The sequence below is a fragment of the Vidua chalybeata genome, chromosome 3 (assembly GCF_026979565.1).
Source record: "Vidua chalybeata isolate OUT-0048 chromosome 3, bVidCha1 merged haplotype, whole genome shotgun sequence".
Lineage (NCBI taxonomy): Eukaryota > Metazoa > Chordata > Aves > Passeriformes > Viduidae > Vidua > Vidua chalybeata.
Window position 1 is genome coordinate 31,993,701 of NC_071532.1, and position 22,175 is coordinate 32,015,875.

The 22,175-nt window shown below is 44.5% G+C and overlaps 1 protein-coding gene and 1 long non-coding RNA gene across 4 annotated transcripts in view; one reads left to right on the plus strand and one right to left on the minus strand.

Annotated features, from left to right (window-relative positions):
• Window positions 1-340: 340 nt before the first annotated feature.
• LOC128785719 (uncharacterized) lies at window positions 341-11,450 on the minus strand. The gene is made up of 5 exons (XR_008429999.1): window positions 11,404-11,450; window positions 10,772-10,854; window positions 5,581-5,725; window positions 1,066-1,121; window positions 341-665 (listed from the first exon to the last, which is right to left on the minus strand). It is a non-coding gene; the product is annotated as an uncharacterized LOC128785719 (long non-coding RNA).
• A 94-nt stretch (window positions 11,451-11,544) lies between these two features.
• Window positions 11,545-22,175, plus strand: part of COQ8A (coenzyme Q8A) — a 43,529-nt gene continuing 32,898 nt past the window's right edge. The window contains exons 1-2 of one of the 3 annotated variants that reach the window (XM_053939035.1): window positions 11,546-11,652; window positions 12,674-12,744. The gene's annotated coding sequence lies outside the window, so the exon portion shown is untranslated. Of the gene's footprint in view, window positions 11,653-12,673; window positions 12,745-22,175 lie in introns of all 3 variants that reach the window. The other 2 variants (XM_053939036.1, XM_053939034.1) reach the window with 2 other exon arrangements.

Sequence of the window (22,175 nt, forward strand, 5' to 3'; positions counted from 1 at the left end):
TCCTGTAGGAGCTACTATGTGGTGGCATTTTCCTGTGAGATCCTGCTCACACTCACCCCTCCTCGCCAGTCTGAAATGAGTGTTTCATTGCATCTAGTCTCAAATGTAGCTTGAGCATACATCAGTCTTAAAGAGCTAAGACTGAAGCCAAGTCCACAAACAAAAATGTAGTGGTGAGCCTGCCTAATGCAACCCCCCCCAGTGAAACTTCTGGTGGGAGGTCTGGGGTTGTTTTGTTTAAGTGTCTGCTGTGTGTTAAAGACTGGAGATGAGCCCTGTCCTCAGAGGATGCACAAGAATCATTAGAGTCATAATGAAAAAAACAGAAACAGGATAGTCCTTGCAGAAGCACACAGCTTTAACTTGATACTCATGGTCTCATTCATCCTGACTTCAGGCTCTTTGTTCTTGCCTTCATAGGTACTTCCAGTTAATCCCACTGTGTTTGCTTTCCTCTTCCTTGTAACTCAAACTGGGTTTTGGTTTGAATATAGAGTTATTTTTCTTTGTTGTTTCCCTCAGTCCCTGATCTCAGTTTCTGCTTTAGAGATGCTCCTTGGCAGCCACGGGAGGGCAGTAGGTCTATGTGGAGAAGTATCAGCCATTTTAAAGTACTCTGCCGTGTGCCCCTTGTTTTTCAGAGAGGCTGGAGACCCTGGAATCTCCTTCGTGGCAAGAAAAGAAAAAAAAAAAAAGAAAGAAAAAGAAAAAAAAAAAAAAAAGGCAGGCACTCCACACCCCAGCACAGCTGTAGTTTTGGCCCAGCATGGGAGAGACTTTCAGTGAGAACAAGCTCACGCTGAACCAGAATTAATTTAAAACCAGCTGTTTTCAGTGTGATTCCATGTTCAGCACTGCAGTCCTGCGTGAGATGCTGCTGTTACACTCCATTTTGTTTGGGCTCTCTCCCCCCTTTTTTAATAATAATAATCCAGTCCTAGTTTCATTCCTCAAAGCCCCAAGCATAAGCCAGGGGCTCCTCCAGGCATTGCTAAATTCAATTTATTACATAAATAAAGGTTTCTTCTGAGCATCTTCAAGAAGGAAAGGAATAATTACACTTACAGATTTGTCATTCTTCCTCTCACTTCCAGTCTCCTATCCCAGTAGGTCTTGCTAATCTGGGAGGAAAAAAGAGCACACAGCTGTCCTTCCAGCTCTTGGCACTGAGAAATCTAGGGATCAGCTAGATAATGTTGGATGGGCTTTGAGCAACATGGTCTAATGGAAGGTGTCCCTGCCCATAGCAGGGGGGTTGATACTAGATGGTTTTTAAGGTCCCTTCCAACCCAGACCATTCTATGATTCTCTGTTGTTTGTGTCCTCAGGAGGACCAGAGGGTATCTTATTTTCTTGAACTTGGTTGTTTTGTAAGAAAGCAGTCTGGAGAGATGTGATATCTTTGCCAGAAGTTCTCCTACAACACTATATATAACACTGTATACCCCCAACATACATTGTATTCCTCACTGAATTTATCCTTTCTTCCTCTGCCCTCAGTCAGATAAAGTGATGTGAGCTGTTCTCATTCTACAAGTGGGAAACAAAGCAAGAGAGTAAATCATGGAATCGTAGAACAGTTTGGGTGGGAAGGGACCTTAAAATCAATTAGTACCAACCCCCTCGTATGGGTAGGGACCTTCTACTAGACCAGGTTGCTTTATCCAGCCTGGCCTGGAACACTTCCAGGCATGGGCATCCACAACTTCTCTGGGCAATCTGTGCCAGTGTCTCACCACTATCACAGTAAAGCATTTCTTCCTAGTACTTAACTTACTGTCTTTCAGTTTGAACCAATTCCCTCTTGTCCTATCACTACATGCCCTTGTAAAAAAGTACCTCTCCCTCTTTCTTTTGGGCTCCCCTCAGGTACTGGCAGGCCACATGACCACGCTGGGTTTGAGCTTGGATACATAAGGAAGATCTGTCAACATCAGATCATGGCATCAAACACCATCACACAAGTTACTGTTACTTATTCTTTACATATTGCTTTGCTGCAGGTTTGCCATTACCCACCTTTTGCCACTTCAAATGCAAGATCTTTGCCCTGAGCGCTGAAGGAGTTAAGCAAATATGAACTGTTATCTTCTTTGTGCAACACATTTAACAGGTGCCCAAGAGCACAATATGGGAGGTATCAGTGCTCAGCACTATTTGTGGCTCACTGTTAAAAATATATAAATAAACAGAGACTTTGAAGTGGAACTAGCTAAACTCCTGGATATAGAAACCTGAGACAGGTACAGGGCCAAGTAGATGGAGTGGAAGTTTTCCAAAACTGGGAACTGTTTGAGCCCTATCAAATGCAGCCTGAGGTAAGTGACAGCTCCCACGGCCAACTCGGGATTAGATCTCTGATGAAATAAATGCCAGGAAGCCTGGCACTCATTAACCTGCCTTGCAGAAGGGGGTGGAGTAGGGAAAGCATTAGGCCTATTTTCTCCTGGATCATTGGTTTCTATGATTTCAAAGAGACCTTGCTCACCCTGGTCTAAAATATGAGTATCTCCACAGCTAACTTGAATTTAAGCAGATCAGGAACAATGCATAAAGTGAAAGTGTGGAAAACTGATCCAGCCTATTTAACTTATGCCATGCCATCTTCAACCTTTACAAAGCTTAAGCTACATGCATTTAAAATTCTCCCTGACTTCACAGAGCTGTATCTGTGTATGAAAGAATATGAGCCTTCCTTCAAAAATGGTGTAAGACAAGCAAGATCCCTGGAGCTGAAGGTAGGATTATTTTAAAAGCTACCTGTCCTCTGTACCAACACTTAGTAGAAATAAAATGCCAGTAGCATTAACAGAACTGTTCTAAACAGGAATGTCATTCCTTCATCAAGCCAGAAAAGACATGCCCTCTCTTTAAGCTCCTACCAAATACAGTCTTTGTGATATTCTGGGAAGTTCAGATTTGAGCTATTTTTGTTCTCCAGCTATTGTGCTAATAGTCTTCCCGAGTGTTCTGTGAGTGGCATGACGGGCATGAAAACTGTTTAACCTTCTTTTTTAATACAGAAAAGAATTGCCCTGATTTCTGCCTTGTGCAATTTGGGTGGGCAAGCAAAAATGAAATGGCAAATGCACCAAACCAGGACTTAAATAGGATGAGGAAATGAGGGCATTTAGCATGTAAAGGGTTAAGGTACCTTCTCTGCTACTCTTGTATGCACATTCTGTGTACCACTGTCATGAAATAGGAGTGCTGCTGCAGAACCGTGAGAACATCTGTATTCCAGGAAAGGAGTAACATTTCCTATGCTGGGAAAGCAGACCACCAGCTAAACTGAAGCCAAAGTTGCTACAGTGCATTGAGTGGATGGTGCAGGGTATAGGCACTGTCCAGACTGCATCATTAGATACTGTGTCTGGTAGGACAGCTGAAGGAAAGGGTCATCTTTGTGCTCACACCTTGGACTCCTCTGGGCTAGAAATCTCACAAGTGTCTGGGAGTTGATGGGAGAGTGAACCTGCAGTGCTGGTTCTCAGCACTGCTGTGCCTGAAGGCAAACCCTTTTCCCTGCACACTAGCACAGAGCAGGTTGAAATTACTCTGCTGTGCTTCCACTGAGGCTTTCCAAACACTTCTTTAGGCATCAAGAGCATGACAGAGCAGAAGAATGTCATTAACCCTATTTTACAGATAGGAGTTGAATCACTTGCTTAGGGTCAGATGAAGGGCTTAACCTGGATGTCTGGAGCATCTCTCAATCAGTCACTCCTACCAGAGGCTTGTTAATTGCTGGTGTCTCCCTCTTAGTCGCACTCTGGTACGTGTCAGTCAGGATGTTCTGCCACCAGTTGGTCTCTCTCTGTCCAGGTATGCAGACACAGATGTAGATAGCAGAGGTTAGATTATGCAGTCCTGCTCAATTGGCCTCTGGAATTGGATTGATGGCCACAGCAAAGCAGGAAAAGGGTCAGTCAGCATCCAAAGGTAGCAACAATCCTGCTTTCCCATACTGGTTTTGGCTTTTGGTTTTTGAAGCCACAACATCCCTGCACACTGACTGCTAGAAGTAAACTGTCAGGACTATCTGTGAATCATGGTCTGGCAAGTGGATGGAGGTTGTGTTTGTCCATTTGCCACACAGGCACTCAGGAACACCCTGCAGCTTTCTATGCCTCCGTCCCACACCTTGCTGTGTTTAGAACAGCAAGGCAGTAAGCCAGGAAGCCAGAACAAGCACTGGCTTTCAGGGCACTGAAAGAAAACACGGTGTCTTGGGGATGATTCCAGGCTAGGGCAAGGTGGCTCACTGCTCTCCAGCTCTGTGAGACATGGCAATGCTGTGCCAAAAGCTGGGGCAGTGGCTGAGTTTGGCAGCACACTTTGCCATTAACCAGCAGAACTGTGATGACTAGAGTAATTCTTAGTTCCAGTAAAGTGTTCAGAAATAACTTTGTTTCTCCCATGTTCTCTGGCTCCAGCCTGCCTTCCCGTTTAGAACTCTGCCCAAACTGTTCAGATAACCTTTCTGTCCTTGGCAAAAGGCTCCTCAGAGTGGCTAAATGCAGGCAAACAACTTGTTTCTGTTTGCCTAGCTTCAAAATTAATTTGCCATGTTTGCCCAGGGGGTGAATGGCTTTGCCAGTTATCATCTGTAAAGAGAATCCTAGCTGGAAGCTACAAAAGAACTGAGTCTTTCCACCTTGTCCATGCAGGATCGATTGAGGTACATGTAAACAATCAGGTGCCAAGGGGAGAGAGCAAAACACCAAACTATGCAAGCAAATGCAATTTACAATGAGCAGAAACAACTGATCTGTCTAGATCAGACAAAGAAGAATTACAGACTGAATAATGTTTAACCGAGTCCAAGAGAGAAACAGAAATGCCATGTTCTTGAGGCACACAGCTGCAAATCAGGCTACTTCACTCTTCATCTCATTCAAAATGGCTTTGCTCAACACCCATAAAAAAGCACTATTGTGCAACACGATTTGAACTGGCAAGTATAATATTGTGAATGTTTTACTGTATAAATTGCTAAGGTGGCAGGGGCAACGGTGCCTGTCCTTGTGCACTGTCCCACACACTAACCCAAGGGCTGGTTTCCCTTTCTTCCTTTTAGTGCTTATATCTGCACCTCTTCACCTGGCACTGTCCTCTTAACGTACTCCACTCCCATGGGCTTGTCTCCAATTTCCAAAGCACCCAGGGCCCACTTGGCACCCACATGGTGAAGGTTGGAGGAGAGGTGGGTGGCATGAGGCACAGCCACACCTGGCGTGGTGGTGTTTCCATGGTGTGCTGCACAGCCCTTTCTGGCAGCCTCCTGTCACTGAGGAACACGGCGTAGCTTGGGCTTGTCGTGGCTTGTTACCACCTCACCCTGCCAGTAGCATCTAGTTTTGTTTTCTTTCATCACCCTTCCTTCCCCAAAGCAGCTCCTTTCTGGCTGATATGGAAAGGAGGGAGGTGTGAGCAGGGGCACAGAGAGGCGAGGCAAAACATAGGGGGCAAAGGGAAGGTTTTTGTGTCGTCTTCACCCTCCCTTTTTTTCAATTATGTGACAAGACAACCCTTCAGCAGTCCCCTCCTCCACAGAACCTGACAGGCACTTCTGCTCACCTCTTCCCAGTCAGGGGTCCTGGAGCCCTCCACTGGCATTCCCTGCCCTCTTCAGCTGTGCAGAGCAAGGCTGCTCACTGAAAGCTCCAGAAGGAAAATAGGGGTGGGAATCATAAAATTTCTCTGTGGTGACCAGTGACATGACCTGAGGGAACAGCATAAATTCATGTCAGGGGGTTTAGGTTAGATATTAGGAAAAAATTCTTCAGCCAGAGGGTGGTTGGGCACTGGAACAGGCTCCCCAGGGAAGTGGTCACAGCATCAAATCTGACAGAATCCAAGAGGCGTTTGTGAATGCAGTCAGGCACATGGTGTGAATCTTGTGGTGTCCTTTGCAGGCCCAGAAGTTTGACTTAATGATCCTTGTGGGTCCCTTCCAACTCAGCATATTCTGTGCTTCTAGGAAATATCTGTCCTGCTCCCTGCACTATATTTTCTTCTTGGATAGAAAATATTAATCTTGAGAACTGCCACACCACCCACTTCAGACAGCACTAAATCATCTTAAAATTAAAGTGCTAACTGAAATGGCATCTTGTCTCTGTCCCTGGAAGTGAGTGGAGAGAGAAAAAGGAAGGACAAGTGCAATGAATGCCAGAATGCTTTGGGATGAAAATACACAGTTCAGAAACCAGAGCAATACTAAGCTTAACAAAAATAGCTCATCATTTGGATCCTATGATGATACTGGATGTGCATCTAGTATTGACTGAGTCAGTGAGATGCCATTTCTCTGAGAGCTCTTGCTCTCATTCTTGGCCATAAAGCCATATAAATAACATATGGTACAAACAGCATCACTGACACCTGCCAAAGTTTTGAAATACCCACAAGCTAACTACTAAAACCAAGCCACCTGTCCAGTGACTTCCACTTGAGTTGTTCCACTTCATCATCCCTATATTATTATGTTGATGGGATGCCAAAAATCTACATAGTTGGAGAAGACATTCTATCTACCCTCTAGAGAAGATGAGTGGACTCAAGGCAAAACCCCTCAAGAGGTAGCTCATCCTCAGAAGTTGCTCGGAGAAGGAGGACTGAGGGAAACACTTCCAGAGGAACTTTTGCTTTGTGGTTAGCTGTATGAACATGAGAGAAGGATGGTGACATATATTAGAGAATTCTAGAATCATTAAGGTTGGAAAAGACCCCCAAGTTCTTTGAGTTCCACCATACATATTGTGGTTGGAGAAATAGCTTGGGCCTGTCCTATGCAAGAGAATTTCTGAGTGTTCTCTGAACAGCCTGGATATTTGTCAACCTAATTACATGACCAACTGCTGTTTAATTGAGGCCCCATTAACTTTTTTTCTGCAGGTCAGTAGTCTGCCTGGTAATTTTCTGTTGCAATGGAGGCCTTCTTACTGCAGGGCCCAAAGATCCTTCCAGGCTCTGGTTCTCTAACTTTTTCTGTTGATAGAAATTTAGCCCTTCTGGCTCCTTCCTCTCTGTCCTCCTCTCTGGGAACATGTTCCACTTTGTACAAGGCTTTGAGGAAGTCAGCTTTCACCAGGTGCTTCAGTCAGCATCAGCACTGGCAGAGGTTTATTTGGGTGTTCCCTGGCACCCAGTAAATGGTGAACTGATCTCTGGTGAGCAAACAGACTCCTCTCAGAACTAACAGTGAAAAGGAGGAAGAAGATCCCACCCAAGGGACCCTGCTGGAAGACACAGCCAGGGAGACTTGGGCTGGCCCTTACCAGTGCCCTTCTTACTGTTCCTACCCTAGACCTGCAGCAGAGCTGTTTATGCACGCCATGAAATTGCACCATTGAGCCCTTCAATAAAGATCAATAAGCAACATGGGATGGGGATAGGATGGCACAGCTAAAGCATCTGCTGTGGAGTCAGGACTTCCAGCTGCTACATGAGGCTTTCCCACTGACCTGCAAAATTAGGATATTTTGAGAATTAAATGATCCTGAACACACCATTTTAACATTAGTAGGGAAAAGCCTCTGGGGGAGTGTGAATACAACACTAGTTAAATTGCAACTATTAGTTATAATTTAAATTTATTATAATTTTGCTTATATTTATATATATTATGAGGATACATAGATCATTGTAGTATTTATAGCTTTACAATAATTGATATTACTAGAATAAAATTCATAATGATTTTATTATAATTTAATAAAAGACTGATTTATATATTCCTCATAGTTGTAAGTTGCTTGCTAGAAATGCTCACAGAAATATTTCTAGATAATGCAATATGTTGAAATTTGACTTGAATAGAACACTACCAAGCAAGCTACAAGAAGAAAATGACAGCTGTATTGCCAAAAATGTGTTTTAGCTGATTTATTAATAATGTTCACTTCTTACTCTTATAGCTAATCAAGAGACTCCTCAAAGTCTACGAACTTGGTTTTTCACAGGACTGCTTTGGCTTGCTCTCTGCGCTGCAAACGCCTCCAAAAGAGTGCAAGTATACAGCACAAAAATTACATGAGATTTAGACAATGATGCAAAACCTTTTAACCTGCAACAACCTCATTCTGCTGTCACATCCCACTGGAGGCACTAAAGCATGAATGGATATCAATGTTTAGGTATTTATAAAGAAGTTTCATAGAATCAGAGAATAGTTTGAGTTGGAAGGGACCTTAAAAGTTTGACTAGTTCCAACTCTCTGCCATGGGCAGGGACACCTTCCACTAGACCAGGTTGCTCAGAGCCCCATCCAACCTGGCCTTGAACACTTCCAGGGATGGGGCATCCACAATTTCTCTGGGCAGCCTGTGCCAGTGCCTCACCACCCTCACAGTAAAGAATTTAGTTTTAATATCTATCCTAAGTCTGCTCTCCTTTAGTCTGAATCCATTCTTCCTTGTCTTGTCCCGACAGGCCCTTGTAAAAAGGACCTCTCTATAGGGACAAGATTTCTTCCCTCTACCCTGCTTGGAAGGAGTTTATGTGTTAATGTTTGCCAGCACATACAGCAAGTCAGTTTCTACACAAACCCTGGCCAGATCCAGTGCCTGGATGAAGCTGCTGTTTCACCTACACTGCTTTGGTGGAGGGCACAAACCCAGAATGGGGCAGCCTGGGCTGATCCCCACTGGACTCCTGTCCATGTCTCCTGCCGCTGGACAAGGCACAGTTTGCACAGGGCCTGACTGCATATGTGTCTGGGATTTGGATGGGATTGGAGGACTGCTCCATTCTCATTTCCTCTTGCTGAACTTTCCCATTAAATAACATGAGGAAGCTGAAGAGAGAAGACAAGAGTATGCATAATGATTAGGGTCTCAGGTGCGGGGTGTTGTTAAGTCTTCACAAGCAGAGAAGGGAACCTGAATTTGAACACCCCAAAGCCCAGAGGAACAGCCAACAAGGCTGTTACATAAACCACTGATACCCTTCCTGAAGAAAAGGATGACTCCCTGGTCTATTTTGCAAGTACAGCACTCTGCCCTTCCTTTTTTCAGGATCGAAGGCCGTCAAACTCATAATTGGTAGCACTAAACCAATCCCAAATACTGACAATATTTTTTCTCTATTACCATTTTTCTCAGTTTACAGGGAGATCTGCCATGGAACAGCTCTCCCAACACTTCACATGCATCATGTTCAACCATTTATTCAGGATTGTGGACAAAGTAGGCAACCGTCCCCACAAAAATTAGCCTCTGGATTCTGGATTGAGCCCTGGGTGTCCTGTCCCTATTCCCCCTAAGAACTAAAAAGTAACAAAGAGGGACATACACTATTTTTTCCCAGCAGCTTCAGTCCAGCTTTCAGTCCTACCTCTTTGCACTCCAAATTAGGTGGGAATACAAACACTTCTCTCTTCTTTATGTACAGAAAGAGCTCAAGTTCAATGGGTCTTTTAAGGCTGCAGAAAGTCTGACAGGAGAAGGTGTGATGCAAATTGAACAGCAGTGGCAGAAATATCCAATGGTTTACCACGTGTGAATAAAGGGAGGCAGCCAGGCCTGTCTTTGAGAGATGGGGAGAGCTTCACCCTGTGCTTGTTCTACCCCCATCTCAAACTATGGCAGAAACCTTCCAGTTCTCCGTGCTCAGCACAGTGAGTAAGATGTTTTCACAATTAATGCCGAGCTGACGCAAGCAAAGTGATGTTACACAGAAACTGAGCACTGGCATCCAAATTCAGCACAGGAATAGATAAAAGAGTGTCATTAGAAAAGACACCTAAAACTTATCTCTTTCCAGATGAGGGCATATATGATCCTTCCTTTATTAGAAATAGTATGAACCTAACCACAAATAGAACGATTAATTTGTGTCAATTTCCACAGGTGTGAGTATTGAAATTAAGAAAACTAGGCATTTCTTTGACAAAACTTTTCAAGGCTGGTATCTTATTACAGTCATGTTTTTGCTTCATCTACATATTGAGTCTCCATCCCCTTATCAAAGTATTGTGTTTGCCCTTTCCATTTCAGATATATTTTGTCTACACATAGCCTTTGAGCATTTAATGTTTCTTTTTTCACCTTTCAAATTCAAATCCAGCCTTTTAGGTCCTCACTAGGGCTGGCTTCTAATTCAATAATGTTTGGGTGATAAATGTTGCTAAATTTATTCGTAATTGTCTGTTCAGTGCCTTATAGAGACCTTCTCAGGGTTTACATAGGAAGATGAGAGGGGCTTGGGGGAGATGTAAAATTTTTTTTTTTTTTTAAACACGAAGGAATATGTGTAATACTTGAACAATATTTGGTAAATACCAGCCAAACAATCTTTGGTCAGAGCTGCTGGAGATAATAATTGTCTCCCTCTAAAGAGGAGGGCAACTTTGGCAATAGCAGATTGGCAGTAATATTCACAGGTTTTGTACAGTTAAACCCCTCTACACACCAGACCATTTATCCATTTTCCTTCTTCACAACTCCTACTGGCTTAGATACAGGTCCTCTGGTGTGGATTTAAGTGCTCAATTCAAGCTACTAGTTAGCTGAAAAGGTCGGCCAAAGCAAGCAATTGATAATGGTGAAATTAAAGCTCGGGGCTGTTTGTTGGTCACTCCTGCAAGTTATGCTACGACTAGAGAAGGATTATGATTCCTGTTTGGTTTAGGAAGGAATGAATGATTTAAACTCCAAACCTCATCCAAATGTACTCGTGCACTGATGCGGCCATGTGGCAAACACACCAGAACGACAGTATTGTTATTTTTCAGACGGGAAAGTTGCTGACGGAGGCGGGCGCTCACCAGAGCATCCAGACAAGCACGGAGCTGGCTGTTGCTGTGAGCCCCTCGCAGCCTCTGTGAGACGCCTCATCCCTGGGATCGACCTACAGGGAACAAGGCACTGCATTTGTTTCCAACGTGCATACGAGCATTTCCTAACAACGTGAATAGTTCCCAATGCCTGCGTGAGAATATGCTTTGAAAAACCACACAGACAGCCACAAAGAAAGTTTCCTGGACACGGAGCGCCACGGACTGGGAGTTGGTCCCTTCGCCTGGCATCTCCCTGGAGCCTGCCGGGCGCGGAGCTCCTGCCCATCTCCCCATGCACATTAATGGGGAACGTGGGACGGCCGGAGCAGCGACACCCCGGCCTCCCGAGCCCATTTCAGCCGTGGGGTGCGAGCACTGCCCACCCCATCCTTTCCCACCGCGGGACCACCCTCCCCCGCCCCGCCAGCCGGGAATGCGGCGAGACGCCGCCACCTCCGACTGACACCGCGACCGGGCGGTCCCCGTTCGCTACAGAAGCCCAGCCCGGGGGGAGCCAGCCCAGCGCCGACAGACGGCGGCTGTCGCCGCCCCGCTCGCAGCACACGCTCCTCACGCCTCACCCGGCTCCCCGCGCCCCCCCCGCCCGCCGCCGCACGGACCTCACGGGCCTCACGTCCCCCTGCAGCCGCCGCGCGCGCCGCGCCGGGCCCGCCCACATTGGCCGGAGCCCCGCCCGAGCCCGCCGCCCATTGGAGGAGACGCGGGGCGCACCGGTTCCGCCAATGGGAGCGCGGCGGGGGCGGGGCGGGCGGCCCGGCCGTGGCCGGGGGCGGTGGCGGCGGTAAACAGGCGTGCGGGCCCGGGCCGTGGCCGCCGAGCCCAGCGGAACGGAGCCGTGCCGGGCCAGGGTATGGGAAGCGACCGCGGCAGTGGAGAGGCCGGGCCGGGCCGGGCCGGGCCGGATTGGCCTGTGCCGGGCTGTGCTCTGCTCTGCTCTGCTCTGCTCTGCTGTGCTCTGCTGTGCTCTGCTGTGCTGGCGGTGGGGTGGGGGCAGCGGAGCAAAGGGTAGTGGTGGTGCCCCCGCTGTGGGAGTTCGTCCGTTGCGATGCGGGGAAGCGATGCGGGAAGGGATGCGGCTGATGGCGGCGCTGCCGCAGGGAGGACGGCCCGTGCCCGGCGCGGCGCCTCGGGCCGGGGGTCGCTCGCCCGGGGCGCGTTCCCCGGCGGGGGGACGTGTGCGGGGCCCGGCGGTCGATGGCGGCCGCGGGGCAGCGGGGCTGCGCCCTGGCAGGAGGCTCCCGAGGCTGCGGCCTTCCCGTGCCCTTGGCCGCGTCCCGTCGGGGTGAGAGCGGGGCCGGCCGGGTCCCGCCTCCTGCCCGCGCTCGGCAGCGCCGGGCCGGGAGCGGGGCCGGCGCCTCAGCGCAGCCGCTCAGATGCGCGGGCTGGGCGTGGAGTGCAGCCGAAGGGTGATCAGGAAAAGGGTGGAATCCGCTGTTCCGCTCCGTAGGGAATGCGCTTTGCCCAAGGGTATCACGCGAACCTGGTGCTGTACTGCTTTCCAGGCTGCTCCGGCTTGGAGCCTCGCTCCTCTCTCGCTGGGACCGATCCGCGCGTCTGCTTGGAGATGGCTGTAAAATAAAGCTGTTGGCTGATTTTTTAAGCTTTGCTGGTGGCTGAAATGGGGGTAAAAATACCCCTGTGAGCCCCCTGCCTCTGGTAAAGTGCCTGAGAAAATAATCTTTTTTTTCTATAGGCAAACAGGCTTGTAAAGTCTTTGTAACAATGTGAACAGGAACTGATGGGGAGATACTTAGTTTTAAACAGACATCGAACAAGCTACCTATAAATAACTACAAGTATGAAAGTTTGGTTTCAAACAACATTCTATACTGTTGTTTTCATGGTTACTGACTACTTTCATTTCTGCAGGATTGTATCATAAGGAATACCACTATTTCTGATACCTCAACAAGGTTACGTGCCACCCGGCAGCAATGTAGGTAGGGAGATTCTTTGTATTCCCCTCCATGCAATGAAAATCCAAACTTTGTGGTCAGTGTTAGGAAATTAAAGCTTTTCTTTCGATAACTGAAAGTATCATTTTCCTAAAAAGAATTGACCTAACAATTTATGATTTTTTTTTCTGAGCTGCTTGTCTTTAAATTATATTGTTTTACTAGACTCAGGTGTATTAATTGAGAATATGCAAAATAAGTCTTAACACTGGGTGTAGAAGGATAGTGGCCAAAGTCAATAGTAGCTCAATAAAAGACAATAAAAGAAGGGATAAAGAAATTGCTGTTTATACAGAGTGAATGCAGATTGGTGTCTAAGGGTATATCGATAGTTTTGCATTTCTCTGTCATGGGGTAAGAACATTCATATGTTACCAGAAGGAGTTGAGTTCCCAGGAACTGCAGCTAGCACGAGCAAGCAAGAACCGTTTTGCTCTTAGACCAGAAGAGTACTTTTTGTATTTTGTAGATGTTTTTTTCATTGCTGTTAATTAGCAGTGACCTTGGTAAGCTTGAATAAAGTATGCTTAGAATAAACAGTTTTATATTGTCCAGTCTTACTTGAGACAAAAAGGCAAGTGGTGGTCTGTTGTTTCACACCCTGTTTGTCAGGCTGTATTATTTTTCTGGAAACTGAGAGGGAACAAGGGACAGCCGAATTCCTGCTTCTTAATTTTTAATGTTAAAATTAGTTGATTGCTTATGGAGTTGGGATTTTTTAGGTAGAGGTTGGTGGTTTTTTTTCTCTGTCTGCATGTGTTTTTTCTTCATTGTTTTAACCAGGGTGCAAGGGATGACGTGTGTCTCATGGTCTGTCATCTTGTGTGTCAGTGTGTGTGGGATAAATTGTTTGATCCAGGTGGCTTGCAAAATGTGTCTCAGGACTTAGCTTGGTGCATGAATAAGCATTTCTCGTTTTCCTTAAATCTGTCCTGCTGAGTGAACAGTCCAGCCTAGGATGGAGGCAGTGAATCTGAAGCAGTATTTAGGAATCACATCTCCAGTGTGATGTAGGTCTTCTTGTCTTCTCCCTCTAAAACTGCAAAAGAAAGAAGTCTGGAAGAGGAGGCTTTTTGCCTTAAGGAGCTGAAAATTCTGGAACAGAGCAGCTTTAGGAGAAGGTAGCTTCTCTTTCAGCTTGTTTTATAAAAGTGCTGCCTTGTGCTACGAGTGCCTGCTTTCCTTCAGGATCTGAAGAAGAATATCAGTTACTTGCATGTGGAGCTAAAATGCAAGCTGGCTGTGAAGCACAGTAGTTTGAGGGCGTGGGTTCAATCACTGTCTGCTTTCTCACCCAGCAGTGAAAGCTTGTTTTATAGGCACATTCCTATCTTCACATTCATTTTTTTTTCTTCAGCTCCTCAGTTTTTTAGATGCCACTTGTTTTGTTCCTCTCACCTCCCCTTCCCCCGTATAGTAGATGGCAAAATTAAATCAATCTGAGCTGGTGACAAAGACCCAAGAAATAACTGGATACACGAGTTTTGCCCTTTCTTTGCAGTTGTGTTTCTGCACTTTATTTTAATGGCATTCTAATGGCTTTTGTGTTTTGTCAGTCAGTAGAGGTGTGGAGCTAAATAAAGCATGTTTGGTTCCCAGCTATCCAGTCTCTGAAATGTTCTGTGTACTTCTCACAGCATAGAAAATGATATTACTTGCTCTGAAAAACTTAGCTGTCAATGTGGGGAGCTGGCTTTCGGAAACCTTACAAGTTTGTATGTCTACTTGAACAGGTCTGCATGCATATCCACAGTTTAAAAATCAGGTGGTTTTTTTTCTGGAAGCTGCATAAGATTTTGTGTTTTTTGGGAAGACTGTGTAAATCTGTATGTGGAGACACCGGGAAAGGTGATCTGCTTGTGCTCTTATGGTCCTAGAGCTGTTTTGTGATGTGCAGGTGATAACTTCCACTTACAAAATTCTCCTACTGTGTTTGTTTTGCCTCTGTAGTTTGTCCTGGTTTTCGGTGTAGATTAGATCTTTATGTGGCCTCTTTAATTGCCATTCATGCCTTCTTTTTAACCAGTTGCATGCCTTGGTTTTTTTCTGGGTCTGCTGAACAAGTGAACTGTAAAAAGGCTTGGGGCATTGTACTGAAATGTCACAGCTTTCCTGCTGTCTGGATTTTGCCATTTGGAAGGATTAAATCCTCATCGTAATTTGATATGGTCAAAGTGCTCATCAACAGAGTGCTTGGGATTAGGGAAGAGATAGAAGGGAGAATGACAGCAGTAAACTGCAAGTGGATTGAGTGTTTCCTTTAGAGAACCCTTCTGAAATCAGTAAGCCTGTTACAATTTTACATTGCACAGCAAAGCTTTGTGGAGCATGGCCTTTCAGAATTCACTTTGGGAGTTTGGGGATTTTTATTTTTTTAAACTGTATAAGCTGCAAAAAGCTTTGGTTTTTCTAGTTTGGAAAGGGACTGTATTTATATTATGCAAATGTGATTTCATAAAGTCTATACATAGAGAGTATAAGCAATTGTAGATTACAGATTCTGTATCAGGTGTGAGAGGCTTAGCTGTAAGAGAAATACAGAGCTCGTTACTCTCATTTACCCTAGTGTCAAAAGTACCTATGTGTGGGGAGCAGAAGCAAACAGAAATAACTTGTCTGTGGCAGAGCTGCTGTACAGGAGCTGTAGGTTCTGATAGACCATGTTTCCCTGCAGCACAGAGATCATCTTATGTCTTCTTGAGGTAGTCTTTTTTTGCCTATGGTCCTCTTCTTGCAGGGAGGATTTGGCACAGCCAGAAAAATGGAAGCTCCCACAGCCAGGGTGTTGGTATGTCGGGGGGCTATGAATAGACTAGGACGTGTTGTCAGTTGCTAAATTGGAACTTAACCCCAGTTTCCAGGGCAAGATTGGAAGCCATGAGATCTATACAGACATGAATGCCTGCAGGATCTGTACTGGGATCAGTGGCTGTGGTGTTTGCCTGCTGCTCACAGTGGTGGCAGAGGGACTGCTCTCAGCACAGGGGTGTGTTTGCCACCCAGGGAGACCTGTGGCGGTGCCACTTATGGACTTGGTAACAGCGACTTGGGGTGTGCAAGGGTCTGTCCTGGTGTACACAAAGGGTGATTAGCAAAATACCTTATTATTCCTGAGGAAGAGCAGGTGTACAGCTCAGTTACAGGCTGTGTCTAGTTCTTAGAAAGGTTCTGACTAGAAACCATTGCTTCTAGCGTGGCATTTAATGGTGACTGTTGGCAATATATTGTTTAGGCGGTCAGCAAACCAGCTCTAAATCCTTGCTTGTCTTTGGATCTATAGAGGTGGGTGTTTAGGCTGTGTGCTGTAAGGATGAGTGTACTGTGGAGAGCATTGGGATTCTGTTCCTGACCCCATGCCTGACAAGCAGTGTAATTTTGGGTAGATCACCTGTTCTCCTCCAAAGTAGACAACTGTGGTATCAGGCCCCTTTCCTGAGCTTTTTGAGAGTTATAAGTGAAGAGGTATGTGTGTTTAAATGCTAGAGGAAGAGCTGCTATTTTTCTCAAGACTTTTGCTTTAAGTAGTGGTGTATTTGAGTCTAAAGGAATCTGCACTTGTTTGTGAGGCATAGCACTTTATCAGTTTCTAGTTCCTAAATTAGCCTTGGTGTGCTTTTGGAAAGTCAAAACTTCCAATGAAAACAATTGTAGCATAACAGTGTATACAAAAAAAAAAAAAGAAGCTGCAAGTTGTTAACCTCCTTCATTTATTCTTTATATTCTAAGTCAGAGTACAAGACCAGTGAGAGCTCTGCTGATTCCTGTGCAGAACTGTGCATCAGAGGGAGCTGAGCTTTGGTGGTCTCTTTTGCTCTAAGTGCTGAAGTGACTGAGGGAATAGAGCTGCTCTGCAGACTTGGGGAAGGTGTTTGTAGTGTGCAGATTTTGTTTGAAGCTCAATGTTTGGGTTTGATCAGTGAAGAGCTTTAGTGTAACCTTTTATAAATACTGCTAGATAGAGTTATTCCATATGGATGTGAAGGATTTATCTTCTCAAGTAATGCTGTATGTTACCATTGGGGTGATTTGGAACTAGTGAACTGTGCTTTCCTGTAAACTTGCCATAAACCTAAATAAAGGTTTCATCTTATAGTCGTTATGTTTCTTAAGTACATGCTTCAAGTATTGTATCTGCCAGAATCTCATATTAATCTGTGTGCTTGGAGGTCATGCTCCATTTGGATTTTAATATACTGTTGTCCTTGTTGCTGAGTGAATGATCTACGTGCATGGGAAGTAACATCAATCCAGAGTTCATCAGAATTATTCATGTCATTAAAGTTACACTTAAGGCTTTTAAGCTATGCAGACGATGCAGTGCAATGCACTTACAAGCACAGCCCACTGCATAAACAGAAGAGAACCCCCTTTTTTTTTCCTTGTCCTCTTACTCTTTCTCCCTTTCTTCTTGGTAGCAGAGGTAATACAAAGATTGTGTGTTGGGTATAAATACAACTCCAGATTGAAATCCGTCTGCATGGTGCAAAACTTTTGCCTTGCAAATGAGATACATGGATTTTTTAAAATTACTATTTTGGGCCCCCAACTGCAAAGACTTAATTCTCAGGAGCAGATAGAGATCACATTCTTGGGGAAAAGTGAATGAGCAGTGACCTTAAAATCACAGCAACTGAGTTGGATCTTCCTCAGTGTAACAGCAAACAGCGTGTGCCCAGGACAGGATTTATTAGTGTACTGTGTCAAGGCATATCAGAAGTGACCTGTAACGAGGCCTCTGCCCTCTTAATTGTGGTAAATCTTATTTGTGGATAAATTATTTCTGGATCTGTGTAGATTATTTCCATCTGTGGGTAGAAGGATACTGTGCTAATTCCAGGCATGTGGGTTGTGACTATGCGATTGCATTCTGCAGACATTGTCCAGAAAGAAGTAAACAGCACTATTGGTCCAGAGCATTCAGGGGTGTATCTGTGCCTGAAATAAAGCAGGCTGTGCTGAAGTGTCCAATCGTTCTTTTCACTCTTATGTGTGTCAAGCCATTTATGGGGAAAACTGGGTTTTGAACTAACTGTCATTTGCCAAAAATGAGTGCTAAGCCTTCTGAATTTTGTTGGAAAGAGGCATTTGTCTGCCAAGCAGCCCATTTTTATCAGTGTGTGTACTGCTATTGCAGTGATTAGGGAGCAAACCAGTTCCGCTTGCCCTTCAAAGGTGTTTGTTTTAAATGGCATTGGCAAAGTGCTTTGTGGAAGGGTGGTTGTAAAGCAGCTTTCAGAGACTTGATGAATTCAGCTTAAGGGGGCTTGAGTGCAAGCCACGGGGCAGGATCAAATATAGGGGTCCTTCTGTTATAGGTCACATCTTTAAAGCCATCTCTTTTGGAGCTGCAATGTGTAGGAGTTATGGGGAAGGGAAGAATGAAGGATAAGCAAGGTGGATTTTCAGTTTGATTTGAAGGGTGATGGCAACTTCTTCCTTTTAAAATGCTGGTTTTGTGCCCTGCATGGTTAAAATTTGGGTCAGCTGCAACCCAAGGAATCCAGCTAATGAAAATACATCTAGGCAGGGACCTGGCAATCTGGTATCAAAGGAACTAGTGGGGAGGTGTGTGATGGAACTGAAAAAGGCCATGAATGAAAGGATCACATGAAAGGGTTGCTATGGCAACAAACATAAAAAGAAATTGAAAAAAATCTGTAAAAGAACAGTTACAGAGCAGCTTAATGAATAATAGTTATATTGAACTTAGTCTACTGTTGGTTCTTGGCCATGGAACAATGTCCTGAGTATCTGGCCTTCTGCATCTTGTTTGTGTATTTATTATTTTTATTTCATTATACTCTTGCCATGCTTGCTCTGATGGTGTGGGTGGTTATAACACTGAAGCCAGGGTTTTAGTCCTTGTTTAGATACAACTAAGATAACAGGGATTGTAATAAAGGATAATGGAGGGAGGGCAGATGTAGAGGCTGTTTTCCTGATATGTGATATCTAATGATCTGCCTTATTACTTCCAAGCTAATATTATTTTATTATTTATTTTCATTTATTTAGAATAAAAGTTGAAGATAAAGAAGGCAGCTAAAGCTGCAGACCTGAGAGGGGGAATATGGGCTGCTGTAAAATTGCTCTGGTTTTGTTTGGGGGATTTTTCAATGTTTTTTCTTTGGCCAGTTATTTTGTGTTATGTTATTTGGTTATACAAAACAACACTGTTTTGAATACATTATTCAAAATTATTCAACAGTGTTTGGGTGTTTAGGAAAGTGTTGATAGTAGAAGTAGTTCCCATAAACTGAAAGAGGCGGTGTCACCATGCACAGAAAACTTTCAGATATGTTTCTGTTATTTGTATGATTAGAAATCTTGTTTTTAAATCTTGTCTTGGGCCATCCTATACACACACACACACACACACACACGTGTGTGTATGCAGGTGCATATGTATATCTGAGTAATACTTTTCACTGTACAAGTGAAGAAAGCTCATGGAGTCTCAAGCAGATCTGTGTGTATGTAGGAGCACATACTAGCACATGGAAAAGAAAGGGAATGAATGGAAGAATGTGTTTTTAAAGTGGGACAAATACATGATTTCTTGTGTTGCTTGTAGCAAGGCTCTTGGTTTCTGTTACTGGCTCTGGTAAGCTGAGTGATAAGCAAGCTGCACTTGCTTAAACCTTCAGTCCAATAGTCTGGAATGTTGGGGAGGAAACACTTGGCAGTCAGTGACTCTAGAGAATGGTGGGTTGTGAGGCTGAGGATTGCTGCACACAGGAGGATCCCAGGCATTGGTTTAGTTTTGCTGTTACAACAGGGCTCTGAATCAGGTGGCATCTATTGTGTAGGAGTGCCTCTGCCCACTGTGTGGACCTTGCCTGGTGTCCGAGGATGGCTTGGCTCGAGCTTCCCCATGCTGGAAGGTGTAGGGGTTTTCCAGGGATTCACTCAACTGTGAGAAGTTTACTAAACCAAATCTGTGAGCCTGCCTGTTTTTGGAAGAGAGCTCACAATCAACACTTGTCAGCCCTCTTCAGGCCAGGTTAGAGGCACTCTGACAGCTTGTGTAGACACCACTGACCTGTCCATGCTCTGTGCTAGCAGTGCCCAACTTTGCTAGTGCTAGATAAAGAATCCTCAGGGAGCAAGTCAAGTGTGACATAGACTTTGTACACTTGGACTAATTCCATTTGGAACCACTCCTTAAATCTCCTTCTGACAGAGCTTGCTTATACAGTATTTATTGATTTAGTAGGGTATGAATAGAACTTGTTTTAGGGGGAAAAAGTACTTTGCCTGTTATCTGTGTGGGGTATTAACACAAGTGTAGTTGTTGAGTACAGTACCAGCCTTCTCAAAAGTATGTGCTCCCTCTGTCTCAGTTTTTGTGTCTCTTGTCCTTGTTTGTGCTTACTGCTTTTTCATTTAAAAAAAAAGGTAATTTTCCTAATGCTTGGTTATTTTTTTTGTGTGTAGTGTTTTACCTTCTTGATTATCTAGGATATATTTTATTTAGAATAGCCTGTCTTTTGGCAGCATTGCATAGGAGCATGTTGCTGATGCTTCTGAGCTAACAAACCACTTTCCTGGTACCTAGGTGGTTACAGCTGCTGTGCAGAGCAAGTGGGGTTGATAAAATGGAAGTCAGAGAGAGATTGGTAAGGAATTGCCCTGTGCAGTGTCTTGTACCAAATCTGTGTAGGGCAATAGGTCCTCTTTGCATGTTGATATATTTAGCAGTGGAGGGTTGGATGAGTGTTGTGCAATGCATGTTTTCTACTTGTGGCTGCATTAGCTTCCCTGAAATTTTGCTTGGAGATTTATTTATTTTAAAAACCACACATTTAGCTTATCATAACTGTCACTTTATTACAAGGTCTTTGGCTGGTTTTGGGTGAAAGAAGTGTATAGTTTTACTACTGTTGATTAATAAGAATACACGTTAAAAGTGGATTTTTTTTGTGTGTGTTGTCCAAGTCTGTATTGGCTTACTTTTTGTTGCCCTTCTTGGGATTCTTGGGATTTTGTTGCCCTTCACTGGGAGGAAATGAACTTTTTTTGCACTCAAGCTTTCCTTGTTGCTAATATTTGTGATCACAAAAGCACTTATTTCTTAATAGTGGCAACCTTTGAATGGTCTTATTTCAGCTGGGACAGTATTGGGTTGTTGGCTGATTTCTTTGCCTGGCTCTGAATTGCAGGGACAGCCTGCAAATAAATGCTTTGGGTTAGATCCATGTGGAAATTTCCAGTGTGAAGATGTAGGGGTAGAAAAACACTTCCTGTTGACAGAGTAGATTTCCTTACCTGACAGGCAACTTTTGAGTTTAAAAGTGCATTATACAAAGTTAAAACAAATAGTGGTTAAACTCAGAGAGATGCAGGAGTAACACTTTAGAGGTCTGGAGCATATGGATAGGTCTTGTAATGAGAACCACAGAAAAGTGACCTAGGTGGCTTGATTTTTATTTTTGCAGCTAACCTGTTATGCCCAGATTCATTGTAAGCAGTTGACTGTCCTTTTAAGAGTGTACTTACAACATGCCAGTGTGACACTTCCTGGCTGCAGTGCTTCTTCCCGATTTTGATCACTGATAAAGCAGTGGTTGAACAAATATCCCAGTAACTGAATTTGCAAAATAATGTCTCTCTGAAGTTCAGCTGTAGTGATCCGTGTAGTTCCTGTGTGATTGCAGCAAATTTGTGTACTTAGACAGAAATTTAGCTTTAGCAGTCCATTCTTCTCTTTCATGACAGGTAAAGCAGACATGTTTGAGACAGGGCTTGCGTTTCCTGAGAAGGTAACTGGATCCAGTTGCTTGTGGTCTGCAGCTGGGTGTAATACCAGCTTGTGTGCTCTTGACTGAGGACCATTTGTATCACATCAGTGTATTAAAATTTATAATTGAGTACATGTGCATGTTAACATGTTATCTTCTCAAAATTAATTGATACCTATATACCTACCTAGGAAATAACTTAAATATGTGGCCTTTGACTAGTGCCCTGTACCTACTGCAGTCAGAACACTTTTTTTCTCTCCAAATCATTACAGAGACTGCTGTATGGGCAAGGTTGGACCTTAGTCAGCATCTTGTTCCAACTGCATATCTCTGTCTTCTGTGTCAGTTAAGATGGTAACATGTGCAGCTGAGCCAATCCTGGAACCTGACCCCGTCTGTGCTTTAAAGGTGTAGCAGATGAGTGAAAAAAGCAGGTGAAAATCTCCCCTGCAAAATAGTTTTGCACCCCAGCCACTGGATTTCTTTTATGTGAACCACAGTGATGTAGGAGAGCCAGTGTCCTGAGCCTGAGCTTGGTTCTAGGCTGAGCCAAAGGAGCTGATGGAAATTACTCTTGTCAGACACACTCTGTCCTGCATCCTGCAGTGCCCAGTTTGTATGTGAAGACACTGAAGTGGCACAGGCTGAGATGGGACCCCTTGAAAAGGAAAG